The sequence below is a fragment of the Dromiciops gliroides genome, chromosome 5, assembly GCF_019393635.1.
Source record: "Dromiciops gliroides isolate mDroGli1 chromosome 5, mDroGli1.pri, whole genome shotgun sequence".
Lineage (NCBI taxonomy): Eukaryota > Metazoa > Chordata > Mammalia > Microbiotheria > Microbiotheriidae > Dromiciops > Dromiciops gliroides.
The window spans coordinates 151,989,518-152,003,949 of NC_057865.1; the positions used below are offsets into that span (position 1 = coordinate 151,989,518).

The 14,432-nt window shown below is 35.8% G+C and overlaps 1 protein-coding gene across 1 annotated transcript in view; it reads right to left on the reverse strand.

The window, feature by feature from the left end:
* MAGI2 (membrane associated guanylate kinase, WW and PDZ domain containing 2) overlaps positions 1-14,432 on the reverse strand; it is a 1,715,773-nt gene that overhangs the window by 1,700,278 nt on the left and 1,063 nt on the right.

Consider the following 14,432-nt stretch of genomic DNA (forward strand, 5'->3'; position numbering starts at 1 on the left):
ATGATCTCAGAAGGCTCTATCACAGGTCAGTAACAAATAGCCCATATGAACATTTGAAGTGGACATGTCTATAAATTTGTACATCTCACATTTCTTTTGAGCTACTATAATTCTGTTTTGCTCATAAAGCAAAGCAATTTCTTTGATGCAGGCACTTTATGCTGGGCAGTCCTGTGTCAGTGTCTTCTATGTCTCAGAATTGATTCCAAAGTTCTTCAGAGAGACCTTAACAGTCTTCTTGTATCACTTCCTCTGACCTCCATGTGAGTGCTTGCCTTGTGGGCATTCTCTGTAAAATAATCTTTTGAGAAAAATGTGTATTTAGTACTCAAACAAGGTGTCCAACCTAACAGAGTTGCAGTCTCTACAGTAGAGCTTTAATGCTTGGCAGTTCATTCATGAAAGGACTTCTTTACAGTGTCTTATTTTGCTAGGTGATCTTCAGAATTTTCCTAAGACAACTGAAATGGAAGCAATTCAGTTTCCTGTCATGGTGCTGGTATACAGTACAAGTTTCACAGGCATACAACAGTGAGATCAGCACAACAATTTTGTAGACCTTCGTTTTGGTAATATCTCTTCTCTCACATACTTTCCTTCATAGCTTCTCAAATACTGAGCTACCTCTGATAATATATGCATCAACCTCATCATCTATGTGTACACCACTTGAAAATATACTGCCAAGGTAGGTGAACTTATGCACATTATTCAAAATCTCTGTTTACTGTAACCAAGGGTTCCACATATGGATGTTGATTGTCAGGCCAAAATTAGCACAAGTGGCAAAGAATCAATCTGTATTCTATTTCATCTCAGTCTCAGAGGCAGCATTAAGTGCCCAATCATCTGCAAACAAAAAGTTATATGCAAACTCTTCCTCCACTTTAGTCTTGGCTTGTAGCCCTTTCAAGTTAAATAATTTACCATCTCGGTAGTGACTGACCTTGATGCCCATTCTTACCCTCCTTGAAGACATCTGACAAACATTGTTGTAAACATCAAGGTAAAAAGCATGAGAGCAAGGACACCAGCCCTGCTTCCTTACATTGGTGACTGGGAAAGCGTGAAAGCATCATCCATTCAATCAGACTCATGCCAGCATGCCACTTGTGGAACCTGGCATTAAACATACCAATGATTTCTCTAGGCAACCAATTTGCCATAATCTTTCACAAGCCCTCACACACTGACAGTATCAAGGGCTCTTGGTCAGATATATGAACATTGTGTTCATGCCTCTGTTTTGCTCCTGGCAATTTCTCCCTGGAGTTGTCAGACAGCAAATACCATATTGGTCATCCCTCAACTGTTTCTGAAGCTACACTAATTTAATATCACTTTCTTTTGTACATCTCATTCTTTCCTCTGAGACTGCCACCACTCTGATAGAACCCTCATCACCTCAAGTCTGGACTATTATATTAGCTTAGTGATAGGTTTCACTGCCTCAAGTGTCTCTGCACTAAAGCTCATTCTCCACTTAACTGTTAAATTAATCTTCCTAAAAATCAGATCTCATCACTTCATCCTCTCCTCTCCCATTCAATTCAATAATGATCCAATAATTCTAGTGGCTCCTTATTACCTCCAGAAACAAATATAAAATCCTGTGGTTTTTAAAGCTCACCAATGTCGCGGAGAGGGAAAACCTGCTGCATGGGCAACAGCTTGTTTTCCATATTGATCCCCCCAGGCCAGCGCCCTGGAGATGACACTCCAGCTACTCCTCATGGGGTAGATACAACATAGGATGTGGCAGTTACTGGTTATAAGTCACTCAGGAGCTGCGGCTCCCATATCGGACTGCACAGCCACACTGTGGCCTGTGGCTCTTCAAGGCGCCGATCCATGGTTGTCCGCCACTGGTGGAGGCCTACGACTACTATAATGTGATCCCTTCCTACCTTTGCAATATTATTATATCTAATTATTCATCCATTATCCATTATCCATTATCCCCATCCCCATCCTAGTGCACTGCAATCTAATGATTCTGGCCTCATTGCTTTTCCTCATATTATACATTCCATCTTCTGAGCCCAGGCATTTTTACTTGCTGTCCTCCTTTTCTGGAATTCCCTCCCTATTCAATTTAATCTCCTATCTTTCTTGCTTCATCCAAGTCTGTGCTAAAATCCAACCTTCTATAAGAAATCTTTCCCAATCCCCCTGTTAGTGCCTCCCCCTGTTGATTATCCCTTATATATGTAGGGGGCAGTTACGTAGCACAGTCAATGGAGCACTGTCCCTAGAGGCAGGAGGACCTAAATACAAATCTCACCTCAGACACATACTAGCTGTGTGACCCTGAGCAAGTCACTTAACCCCAACTGCCTTAAAAAAATATCCAGTCTTCCTGATATATATCTTGCCACTGGACCCAAATGGCTCTGGAGGAGAGAGTGAGGTTGGTGGCCTTCCTTCACTTAATTCCAATTCAGTGCAAGTTATGACACTGGGCTGATGTCATGCACCACTTCAATAACAAAGGACAAATAACAACAATAATGTATGTACAGAGTGGCTTGCATGTCTTCTACTCCATTAGACTGTGAGCTCCTTGAGAATAGGTATTGCTTCCCTCATCCTCCCTTTTTTTAATAACCAGGAAATAACATAATGGCTGGCACATAGTAAGTATTTAATTAAAGCTGGTTCACTACTGTTGACTAACTAACTGAAATACATGCACATATTCATACATTAATATATGTATATATGTGTGTATATCTGTATGTGTGTGTATCTTTTCTTTCTTAGTCTGTGTTTAAGGGGTGTTTTGGGGGAAGGGGTGTGTTATATTTTTTCTGAAGAAATTATCTTTATTATATTATTAATACATACATTTTGTGATCTTATATTGTTAATACATACATTTTGTATATTCATTTATAGTACTTCCAAAATTTGAGATAATTACACATATTAAAAATGAGGAGAAATTAAAAATAGGCATATGAGTTTCAACAAATTAGATATCGTCCTTTATAACAAGATCTCTTGGGATTCAAAATGTCATGTTAATTAAAACATTAACTATATATTGTATGAATTGCTAATTTATCTAGGGAAGAACCACTATTATACTTCTCTGTATTTTAGCTACACATTTCCAATTTCACATCACTTTTGAGGATTTAAAAATTAATTATTATTTTAGAATTAGCAAACAGAAGCTCAGAATTTTAGAAACAGGGACCCCTGAAAGACTGCCTCATCAATCTCTACCTTTTAGAGAAGAGGGGAAATATTATATGCCAGGATATACAATGTAATCTTTTGGTTTTTTTGTTTGTTTTTGGTGAGGCAATTGGGGTTAAGTGACTTGCCCTGGGTCACACAGCTAGTAAGTGTTAAGTGTCCTCTGAAGGCCGGATTTGAACTCAGGTCCTCCTGAATCCAGGGCCGGTGCTCTATCCAGGGGTGCCACCTAGCTGCCCCTGAAGAGGCAATTATTACAAGAAAAGATGATATGGTATAGCATTATGGTAAAAAGTTAATAAGGCTTCGTGGTTTTGGAATTATAAAACTTGTACTCAAATTCTACTTCTACAACTTATGACTCATGTGACCTTCAGTAAATCACCTAACCACTCTATGCCTTAGGTTCTTTACTTGTACAATGAGGCATTTGGACTAGATTCAATTACCTAACAGTTCTAAATCAATAATCTTATTAATATATAGGTTTTGATTCAAGTCTCTTCTGGTTCTGGTATCTAATTTCACTTTGTCTTGAATATATGCAGTGGCTTCTGCCTCAGTTTCATCCTCTTTTGAAATCTTTCTCATCTATCAAGGCCCAGTTCAAATGCAACCTCATTCATGAAGCTTTTACTTTTCACTCAAACTAGAAATGAACCCTCCTTTCTGCATAGCAATTTGTTTATAGCTCTTTCATAAACTTGTCATATTTTATTTTATATCATAATTATTTGTGTACAAATTTTATGTCCTCAACTTGAACAGATAAATTCCCGAGACATGAATAAAGTCTTACAATATTTATCATTTGTCTATAACTCAGAACTCTACAAAGTTTGTTCCAGTTAGAAAGTATTTAACAATTGTTTGTTTAATTGATTTGAACAGGAGAAAATAATTAAGTCTTAAATATTCAAGTCTCAGCATCCACTTTAAGGGTATACATAGCCTTGATCCCTTCCCTCTTATACTTTGAACATTATAACATTCACTAAAAAATTAGTCACTTCTCTGGTTGGAGGGCAAGGCAAGAGCTATTGAAAAGCATCAGGATGGGGGCAGGAGAACAGAAAATGGTAGCATTAGCTTACTCACATGGGGCCATGAATATTTGATGCCTCTTCTTTATTTGTCCCTCCCATGACTATACCTTCCTGCTCTTAGATGAATGGGTATCAAAAATGGCACTTTGAAATGTCTGAAGAGTCACTAGAGGTCCAGCAAAAGGTGTACAAAACAGAGTCTGCCAGTTGTCACCATAGCCAAACCCCATATGGGCATCAGCCCTGAGGAACATCCTGCTTGATTCAGACCAGCAGTAAACTGACCTGGTTACTAAGACATGCTCCGTAAGCAAAGGAACAGCTCCTCCATTAGTTATCATGTACCCAGAATTACATTTGGTGGGGGGATATTTGTAGCAAGCTCTTAAAACTTGAGCCTACTTTCCCCACGAACAAGGTGATAGATCATACCATGCTCCCCTTTTGAGAAGTTGCTATGCCATGGGTCTTGCTACATTTCCTTATTGTATATCCGTTTGTAAAATTTTAAAAAATAGTTTCCCTAAGAGCAGGCAAGGAACATGAAAAGAAACTAAAAATGAAACCTGTCAATGTTGCTGTTTATTGCGAAAACTCAGGAAGGATTGTCCTTAGGAAAGAGGTTAAAACTATCAACTGACTGTGCCTTTCCTATTACTATGTACTACAGCCCTGGCTCACTTAAATCCAATTCACTGCAAGTCTTGACACCACCCCAATGTTGTGGTCTTCTTTGAGAATGAAGGACAAACAACAACTATATACTAACTCTAAAAACCTACTCCCATAGCATATGGGAAAAAAAAAAACATTGGAATTTGTTGATAATTGAAAAGTATTAAATACTTTTCACATGAGCTTTGTCTTTGTTATACCAAATCTCATATGGCTATTTAACCTCAGTTTCCCTGAGTGTAACTTTGTGCCTCATCAGAATGCAAAAGTAAACATGAATCTTTAAAGGCTGTGCTGGTAGAATACAACCTCTAGCTCATTCTACATTCTAGGAAAAGGTTCATAGTTCCCTGTATGAAACCTCTCTGTGATATTCCTATTTTTAAATTTTCCTAATTGTTCATAATCTTAATCATATTATCAAGTTTTAATGGTACTATAAAAGAATAAGAATACACAGTGCATATGGAGAGATAATGTAAACCTTGTTTGACTCATCATCTTCTTATACACAGGAATCTTATTGCCAGAGAGTTGGATATGAAGAAATGAATTTTTGAGGGCAAAACAACTCATGGAGTTCTCTGCTCAAAGATTTACTGTAATCTTCATTAGTAGATGGAGTACTCTGTCTGCTACAGAAGTAGGTATTTCTAGATAAAGGGATGTTGTCCATTACAAAATTAAAAGAATTCCTGTACCATGAAAATGCACAAAAAAATAAATACATAGTGATGAATAGATAGAATATATCTCTTTGTCCTATGTAGAAAATATTTATATGTGCTATGAATCCAATAAAATGAGGATACTATTTACCATGCTCATATATATGGGGAGCCAAAATTATTGATTTTCTGGCTAATATAAAACAGATTAAACCTGCTCTTGCTACTGGGTTGGGGAGTGTGGTATAGGAAATAGCTACTAGAGTCATACTCATATGGATTAGTCTTGTTCTCAACTGACAGATCTTCTACAAGCATTTCATTTCATTCATAATTTCATCACCTTTGGAAAGAAGCTCTTATTTCTTCTCTCTATTTATGGCTATCAATACTGTGATCACACTGCTGGATGAAAAATGAAAGGATATCTACCTTAAACAGGGAAAAACAATAGATCTGGGGTCAGAGGTCACCTATTGCCTCTGACTTTTTAGACAAGACATTTCTCCCCTCTGGCTCCATTTTTCCTCATTTAAGCAATGTGGAAGTTAGACAAGAAAACCTTTCAGGTTCTATCCAGATCAATATCTGTGATAATATGTTCTGTGATTGTGAAAAACATTTCATATTTTCTACTAATCTCACCCCTTGAGAGGATACAGAGAGGACCAGCATCATTTTAAAGCAAAAGTTTTGATTTAAAAATTACTTATTCTTCAGATAATGCATAAAGATACTAGTAATTCCTTTAAGTTTGCAATGGGCTGAGGCTGTGTTTGAATATCAAAGACACCATCTGCCTGATATCCTTTGATGACAGTTATTCTCTTTTTTCTTTCCTCTCCTCTGTGGCATCACTTCCCTCAAGGTTATACTACCCTCCTACAAATGGTCTTTCCCAAAGGAGAACAGCTTCTTTAGTTGCTATCATTTCAAGGCCTGTGCTAAACGATCTTTTGGGTGCTCCTCGGCTTTGGAAAAAACATTTCCAAGTAAATTCAATAAGCATTTATTAAGAGCTTACTATGTGTTGGGGCATCTAGGTGGCGCAGTGGATAGAGCACTAGCCCTGGAGTCAGGAGTACCTGAGTTCAAATCCAGCTTCAGACACTTGACGTTTACTAGCTGTGTGACCCTGGGCAAGTCATTTAACCCCCATTGCTTCACAAAAAAAAAAAAAAGCTTACTATGTGTAATATGAGGCGGTACAGCAGATACCAACTCTGGAGGCAGGAGGACCTGAGTTCAACTCTGGCCTCAAATATTTAGTACCTCTGTGAACCTGGCTAAGTCACTTACCCCTGGTGACCTTAGTTTCTTCATATGTAAAATGAGCTGGAGAAAGAAATGTCAAATTACACCTGAATCTTTGTCAAGGAAGCCCGAAATGGGGGTCATAAAGATTCAGACGTGACAACAACAAAGAAAATCATATGTTCAAAAATCTCTAATTTTTAAAAACATTTTGGTACCCTCCATTAAATAACAAAGTATCACACGAATAATTTCCCTGGTAACTTTGAGAGAAGATTTAATATAAGTAATCGAAAGTAACATTTCTTATAAATATCCATAAACACAAAAGTTGAACAGCAAAAAATATAGATTTCTTCCTCAAAATTTATATAAAGTATAGAAAAGTTATAAATCTACTTCGTGCTTCATTTTCACAAATCACTGCTTACAATCCATATGTCTTCAGGCAGATATCTCCTAAGGTTACACAAACACTACTTTTGAACATGAGAAACTGTGATTTGTTTTACTTGACTATTATTATTTAAAAGAATTCTCCTTACACTGGTCTTTTTTTTCCTATTGGAAGAGGAATTGGAGCACATAACTAGCCATAGTGTTACCCCTCCCTTACAAAAAGGAAAGAAATAAAATAACCATTAAAATTTTTGTGAAATATACAATAGAGAAGAGAAGGAATTAGAGAAGGAAACACAGATGTACACGTTAACTTTAAAATAATAATTTAATTTTATTATACACTAAAATGAGATTGTAAATCATAGACATTAGTGAATTCACATATAATTCTCATTTATCTACTTTTTATGTGGAAATGTATTTTCTTTGGTGTTTTCTAAGTTCAGAATATAAAGTTCAAGAAAAAAAGCAGTGCTAACTACTAACACAATTTATTTCTCATTTTGAATTATTTGGTTTGCATACATTCTTGTTGCATGCAACATAAGTGTTGTGATACCAGTACTGCAGCCCCCTTTTTAGTAGGCCAAAGTAATGAGTAATGACTGGGGTAAGAAGTATACAATAAGTCATATGGGTCAAGAAATCAAACAACTCATCTAAATAATACAACAACAAAATAAATGCCATAATTACTATGAAACTTTTATTTTAATGGATCCTGGATAATATACATGAAAATAGAGTTCATAGTCAACAAGATGACACAAAAGCTAGCTTAATTTTTCAAACATTTTACCTTTGACTTCAGACATTACCACAGCCACTGAATGAATTTCAATATACCTCTTAAAATTTTTTCCAGACTTTAGTATAGAATGGCATCATTTTCTCTTTTTTTCTTTTATTTTTTAACACAAGAGCTAGAATGGTATCATTTTCAGAGGGGATTATAAATCCCAATAAAATGCATTATCTCTTTCTCTTATAAAAATGGGTAATTTATGTGACAATAAGGACATGAATACCAGGGCAGTCTTTTAATATGTAACTTATCAAGTTGGCTTTCTATGGCTATTATTAATGATTACCTTAAATCTTTCCTTTTCTGTATCAAATCACTTACGCAAGTCATGCCAATAATTTTATATACTTTCAATTTATAATAAAAAATGAGCCAGTGACTAGCAGGGGGTAACTCATATAGGAGGGCCACCCAGAAAGCCCCCTCTTCAGAGTGGCCCTGATTAATTGGGATCCCAATAAATGCTTGTAGACCTGTGTGATTCTGGACCAAGTCCACATTTTAACCAGTGTGCTCAAGAAAGTCTCTAATGAACTAAATTATAAATGAGCTGACTATCGATTGTAGATATAAACAGTTTCCATACTAGTTGATGCACTATAACAATGAAAACCACAGTTCTAGACATTGTCCCAAACACCTACCAAAAATGAAGTGATAAAGTTGTCATCATAATGCCAAAGACTTTAGTCCTTTATTCTATAAATACTACAATAACCCTTCAAATCAATTTTTAAAATGTTTTCTTATTCTGAGAAAATTTTTTTCAAAATCATTTTTATTTTTTTTCAATTTTAAGAATGTCATCTACTGTTTCTGGAAGTGAAAGGATAGAAACATAAAGAATTCAACAAAAACAGCAAGAGGGTGCCCTAATTCCTAGATATCTGGGAATCAATGAATTATGTGATTTGATTTTCAAAGTAGACCACCAAAATGCAGCTCTAAAGTACTCTGAGGACTTAAAATATATACAATTGGGCACCCACATTGAAATATTGTAGCATTTGATTATGCCAGGATGAGACCAAAAGATTGAATTCTTTACTGATAGAGATGTGAATGAATTTTTCAGTTCTAAAAAAGTTAGGAAGATATGCATTCATTTGATAAAATGGATAAAAAGTATTTTCAAAGTAAATGAAACCTAAGTTGCCAAGATAGGTTCTCACTTCATATCAGCAGGCAAGCTATTGGGAGAAAAAAGCTTTCTAGTAAGTTATAAAATTTAAGAGAAGATACTATTTTCTTTTAGCTCACTACTTCCCTCACATATGCAACTTCCTATTCTGCTCTTTGGATTGGTTTCTTGCTTATGTCTTTTGTAGGTCTTTTGAATATGATGTGTATAAATAAATACATGTAATCTTTTTCCTAATGGTTCTTCATATGAAACCTGTATCTCTAACTCTAAAGCTTCCTTGTGTAATGCAAATAGCTCTGGTCTTTGAATTATGGTCAGTCCCAACTGTGACACTAACTTCTGGGTCATATTTAAGGCAAATACCTTCTCTTCTCTCTGGATCATTTTTTGTTCTCATTAGCAAAATTAGGTGGCTGAAAAAATATAATGTCTAATTAAGCTTTATCATTATAGAATATCTATGAGCAAACTAACAAACTAGTTTACCCTTATCATAAAATGATACACAGCTAAAATAGATAGGATGATGACAACTGATATTAATATAGCAATTTGTAGTTAGGCAAATTGGTTTACATATATAATACCTGATAGGTAGGTAATAGAGTTATTGTCAACCCATTTTAATATATCGGAAATGGAGGCTCAATCCTGTTACGTGACTTCTTCATGGTACACAGCCAATAACAAATATAATTTATATCCAGATCTTCTTTTCTTTCCAAGCTCACTCTCTCTCCCTCCCTCTCTCTCTCTCTCTCTCTCTCTCTCTCTCTCTATCTCTCTCTATCTCTCTCCTCTCTCTCTCTCTCCCCAACCCTATAATTGTCCAAAGGACTGTGGTGGTTGACAGTTTGAGGTTAAATGATTCAGTGGCAGAGAAGGGAGGAGTTAATGACAGAATAAAAGTGTGGTGAAAGATACTAATTTTGTATAAAGTAGCTGTTGCATTACAGCTATACTCAGCATCAGGAGGGACAAATCTGAAGCCTCTACTGAATAGTTCATCTTACTTAAGGATATTACCTCTAATGACAGGATTAATTTCTCACTTAAAGAAAAGGACTTAATTCCATCTTCACAATAAAAAAAAAAACTAGACCATATCTTTGAATTGGATTATAACTTTAAAATATGTACATCCTTTTGCTTCTAGATATATTATTAGTCCTCAACTCTAACTGAAAATTTGAGAGGTCTTATAAGTTTAAAAACTTCACAATGTTACCATATCTTATGATTGACATAATTGGAAAAGGAATTATAACTTTTTACTCTGCTATTTTTAATGAGTTTTGGAATGCCATTGTTTAAAAGTAGAAAGAATCTAAGATGAGATCTGTGGTACATTTTGCTCCTTGAAAATTTGCATGTTTGAGTTTCAAAGTCACTGAAAGGAAATGTGCTTATAATGCATGTGCTGAAAGATCTCACTTGTAAATGTTATGAATAGTGACTGTACTTCCATGCTCCTGGCTGTGATTTCACTCTAAGATTAATCTCCCCTCATATGTTAAAAAGGCAAACAGTTGATTGTCCTTTCAAGAGTTTCTGTTTTCGTAAAAAGTGTATCAGTACATTTTACACAAATATCATTTATAGTTATTCCAAATGAAAATATCATCTTCATTAAACTTTGTCTCAGGATGATAAGGATATTTTATAATCAAAGAAAGTACCAAGTTACCAAAATGTTTATTTGCTACACAACTCCCCCTCTTATTCGCTAGCTCAAATAATGTGAGGAAAAAGTGAATGTTTATTATGAGAAAGAATATGTCTTGTTCCAACCAAAAGGAAGGAATATATAAGCAACTTTCTATAAAGGAATACAAAATTAGATTCGGTAATCCTGTTTCATTTTATTTGTTGGAGTCTTCAAATGGGCAATGGGTAGAATATTCCCTTCTGTGGAGCTGAAGGGGGGTTGGGGGAAGTCATATCTCCTGCCCTTATTCCACATATGCAACTTTTTTTTCCTTTTCTCTTATTTTCCATTTGTAAGTACTTAAATAGGAAACTATGGTGTATAGCTATTAGTTGTCACCAGGTGGTATGGATCATTGCTAGCCACAGTCCAAGAAATGTAGGGACGAAAATGCTCCCTGTCACTGTGTGCTGCTATGAACTATAGTGAGTGTCTATGTATGTGTGGTGAATGTGTATACATATATAGCATTGAATATTCTTCAAGTAATTATTTCTATGAATACAATTCCTTAATGAAATGAGTGAATACAAAACCTGTTATTTCAGAGCAAATCATTTGGGTAATGAAAATTAATATTTTAAAAGCACAAAAGGAATAATTTATCGAAATTGGATTTGGGGAAATGATATTTTCTTCATTTATATTCTATTTCTGGATTGGAAATGTGCCAATTTAGCTAAAAGGGGTATTTCTGTGAAGTTGGCTAAATATTTTAAAAATACACAATGTGTGTTTAAAACACACAAAGTAAAATGACAACTACCTATGGCAATATTTTAAAATGTCGATACATCTAGGGATATCCAATACAAAACTAAGAAACATGCGTGTAAATTTATCACTCTTTTCCAGTAAAATTGAAAACTAAATTGTTTAATATATTTATTACATGTATGTGAGATATCATATTGTAATATATAGCAAGCCACTCTGGGCATCATGAAGATACAGGTATATATAATCTTGGGAATGTAAACTATAACCTCTCACTACTGTCCCAAGCGAATATTTAAGACTATAAGTTGCACATCTTCCCTGGGAATTTTCTTAGCTGATGAGCCTTGCACTAATTTAATCAGAGATTCAGACCAAAACAATAATCTCCTTTATTGATTAAGCAAACCCTTTTTATTCTATTCAAAGCTAGCCTCATTTAGTTTAGTTAAGTAGTGATTCCACAATGCACTATAAATCAATGGAAACTTTAAAAAATATATAACATCTTTTGAAAGTAGAGCATATTTCAAACTTGTTATCTATGTGTCTTACATTACAAAAAAGGGTACATAGTTTATTATTAAATTCCCAGTTGTTTCTATGTCAAAGTTTTTTGTTTTTGTTTTGTTTTTGGGGTTTTTTTTGAAAAGCAAAGGTTAATGTAGGGCTATGTAAGATATCATGGATTAGGGGCAGCTAGGTGGCACAGTGGATAGAGCACACCAGCCTTGGAGTCAGGAGGACCTGAGTTAAATCTGGCCTCAGACACTTGACACTTACTAGCTGTGTGACCCTGGGCAAGTCACTTAACCCAAATTGCCTCACCAAAATATATATATATATATATATCATGGATTAGAGCTAGAAGAGACCTCAGAGGCATTTACTTCAACTCCATCATTTTACAGATGAGGAAACTGAGGCCCAGAAAGGCAAAGTGGCCTTTGACAGGGACAAGTATCATTCCCATCATGGAATAATAAAAACATAAACTTTTCTGTTATCTGTTATAATTGAAGAATGCTGAATTTTGTTTAAACCATACAATTTTGTGAAATTTCAAAGAATCATAATAATACACAACACCAAGTCACAGAGGACTGAATATAATCTTATTCATGGTGATTCAGAAGCCTCACCTTGCAATTAATTATCAATCTACTACTGAAGCTCAGCAATGCTAGTTAACAGTGATGTTCAAAAGAATGCTTGTTCAACAAAATTTTCTCTATACAAACACGTGACATATATATACACATACACACACATATATATGAACATATATACATGTGTATATGAATGTATATATGCATATATACACATATTTTGACTGGCATTTAAAAAGTAATAATTCTTCACTTTCGAAGTGATGCAATTGCAATGAAGCTATGCTTCCTGTATCTGTATAGAACACAACCACAAGAAAGGAAAAAAAAAATCAAATCCCATAGATGAGCCTCAGGTATGTTATTTTGGAAAGCATAAAAACATTGCATTTGAATCTGCCTTATAGATTCATTCTCAATGAGGTTTCATTAAGTCTGTGAAGATTTTTTTTTTCTATTTTTGAAAAAAAATTTAAGCTGCCATCAAAACGATCTAAATCTTGAAATTTCCTCAGGGGCCATCTATACACCCCACCCACCACCACTTCCACCCCCACACACAGTTTTTGCCATACAGGAAAATTGAAGCTTAGGGTTTAAATGACTTGCCAGGGTCACACATGTATCAAGCTTGAGTTGAGATTTGAACATAGGTCCTTCTGACTCAACGGTCTGTTTTCTTTCCTCTCTATCATAACTAATTGAATCCCCTCTCCTACCCCTTTTCTCCTTTAAGTTATCCCTTTCAAGGCATTTCTTTTTTTTTTTTAGTTGATTATTTATATCTAGTCCTTTTGAGGGCCAAAATATCTTGAAGAGTTTTATGGTGCTAGTCAATTGTGCTTATGAACATACATTGTATAGGGATGGTAATTTTATGCGTAAGACTATAATACACTGCCCCCCCCCAAAAAAGAATCTCTCAAAGTCAGATAGGTATACACACACACACACACCACACACATATATATATATATATATATATATTCACAGACACACACATATATACACCACCCCCCCATACACATGAAATGTGCAAATAAGGCTATGATAAGGCATTCATACACATGTGGAAAGAATAGTCTCTATGAGATTCTACTTAAAGTTATTCCCTCTGCCAAACTTTTATCTCATTTCTTCACTCCTTGGGAATCTCATTTTCCTTCAAACAGAAACAGCCAGTAACATTGCCAGAGTTCAGTCAGCGTGCCCTCTTCCTCCCCCCACGCCCATTCCTCCCAGGTCCACATCAGTGACAGGCCCTAGGGATAAGTCTCCCAGGAGCTCAAAGTTGAAGGAGCCTGGGGAGGTAACCATCTGGCATTTCCATCCACTCCTCCCTAAAAAATACGCCCACAAATAACCCCTGCCAGGGGAAAGCCCAGCCCACAGAGGAGACTCCTCCAGGGCACTTCCATTCAATCAATGGGGAGAAAAAAACCAACTAAGCGCAGTACAGTTTGCTTAGATTCCCCCAGCACCAGTACCAACTCTCTACTGCACCAGCACCCTGCGTCTGTGCCTAGTCTCACTCCTAGAAGTCAAGGTTGCCTAAATACTGCCCTGTGTTATTTGTTGGTGCACATGACGCTATCTACCCACATGACAAACTGAAGGGGGAGGGGGGGAAAGGGAAAAAAAAGTTACCGAGTAGCTGTCAAAAGAGCCCAAAGGCATCTGTCCTTTCCTTCCTAACCAGC